Source organism: Equus przewalskii, chromosome 2, assembly GCF_037783145.1.
Source record: "Equus przewalskii isolate Varuska chromosome 2, EquPr2, whole genome shotgun sequence".
Lineage (NCBI taxonomy): Eukaryota > Metazoa > Chordata > Mammalia > Perissodactyla > Equidae > Equus > Equus przewalskii.
In genome coordinates this window covers 42,086,270-42,088,465 of record NC_091832.1, presented here as the reverse complement: position 1 = coordinate 42,088,465, position 2,196 = coordinate 42,086,270, and positions in this window count along the sequence as shown.

Here is a 2,196-nt window from a genome sequence, read left to right as displayed (position 1 = left end):
TCTGTCTTTTGTCAGTTTAATTTGCAGGCCTCCAAAGAGTGAACATAAGAGAGTAGAGGAAAAGTTTTTCCTCTCTGGCAGTGTCATTCATAACTGGGGCAGCAACACCTCTGGTTTCTGACTTGTGTTGAAATATGATTCAAGCTATACACTCTAAAGCTACCTTGCTATTCTCCTGCTGGTCAAGGTTCATTCAGCAAATATTTACTGAGGGCCTACTATGTGCTAGGCACTGTTTTAGGAGCTGGAGATAGAACAGAGAACAGGGTAAAATTCTTGCTCTCATGGCTCCTATACTCTGATGCAGGAAACAGACAAAAAGCAAGTAAGTACATAGATTGTCAGTTGATGGTAAATGCTATGGAGATCATTAATACAGGTCTCAGGGAAACGGAGTGCTGGGGGGGCGGGTAGGAACAGTATGTTATGTGATCCATATAAATCAATTTCTCAGTATAAAATTCCAGCAGTATGTATCTTTAGAGACTCTCCCAGTTTTTGTTTTTGTTTTTGTTTTTTTGAATGGGGCAGTTGAGTTTTTTTACTGCTTTTAAAATTACAAAGGCACTCTATGCTGGTTATTAAATAATTCAAACAAAACATAAATATACTCCTTTCCTATCCCTCACTGTTTCACTGCCCACTGTTAACAGTCTGGCATGTGACCCTCCAGATTTTTTCTATGCCTATTCCAAGAAACATGTACGTATTCATATAGAGATGGATACATACTTAAAAAAAATCTCATATGGAATAACGGTCGATATATTGTTCAGTAATTTGCTCTCCCGGGACCCCATCATATCATGTGTGTCTTTCCAGAAACACCATGGCTGTTCCTCTCCATCGCTCTTCCTCAGGCTGCATTGAACGTCATAGTTTAGATATCACTCGTGATTTAATTAGTGTCCTGCTGCTGGACATTTAGGTTGCTTGTAAATATCCACTCTTAATGTAGGTCTGCAACAAACATCCGAGTGTGTGAGGGTTTCTGTAGGACAGATTGCCAGAATTTGAAATGCTGGGTCAAATGGTACAAATATATAACATTTTCACAGATATTGCTAAAGTGACCATAGCATTTAACATTGCTATGCTGCCAGCAAAAGAGAGCTCGTGTTTCTGCATCTTTTCCAACATTTGATGATATTAGTATTTTAATTTTTGCTAGTCCGTGAGGTGAAAAGCATTATTTTGCTTTAATTTGTATTTTTATGAGTGTTAGCTGAGTTGAGCTTCTTTTCTTGTTCATTCCTCGGCCCCTCCGGTCCTGTAAGCGGGGAATGGGGGAGGGGTACAGAACTTGGAGACTTGCTCTTCCACAAGAGCCTCACCTGCCTCACCTGAGCCAGGAGTCCTGGCCGCGGGCCAGCCCGCTCTTTCACTGCCCGGGGATTCCTCTGCACATTAATTGAGATTAGCTTGAAAATGCAAACAAGCTCTGTAGGAAACAGAGATCGTCTACTTTTATAAGTAAAAAACTCCTAAAAACAAAACAAACAAGGGCCACCAAATCATTAGATCACCATCAGTTGACAGGATTAAGTTCGCATACATTTTTAGAATTAGCTAGAATAATGTTGTATAAATTTCATACTTAAAAAAACAATCCTGTCGAGCTGTCTATTTAAGCCTTTAAGCTTGCACCTCCCGAGTTAGCTACGGATGGAGGTGGAGGCTTATGTCCCCGGTGAGCCTTAGGACGAGGAGAAAGGAGAATTAGCGGCTAGTGGGATATATAGTAAGACCGGTAGGACCTTAATAAATGTTTATTGACTGGTATTAAATTCCCTTGTTTTCTGAAGGCAGTCTGAAGTTTGTGAACCAAGGTCAGAACAAAAGGAATAAGGCAGAAATATTAATATGCCTAGTCACTGGGAAACAATCTTTTAAAAATAGCCCTTTTCCTTTTACAAAAGTAGTCAGAAATTTAGAAAATACAGATGAGTGAAAAGAAGCAAAGAAAACCCACTCATCATTCCACAAACAACCCTATTAACAATTTGGAGGTTGTCTTTTTTTTTTTTTTTTTTTTAAAAACAGCTTTATTGAGAAAGAATTCATGTAATGTAGAATTTACCCATTTAGAGTATAGGATTCAGTTTTTTTAAGTATATTCACAGCGTTGTGCAACCATCACCACAATCTAATTGTAGAATATTTTTGTCCTCCCTAAAAGAACCCTCTACCCCTTAG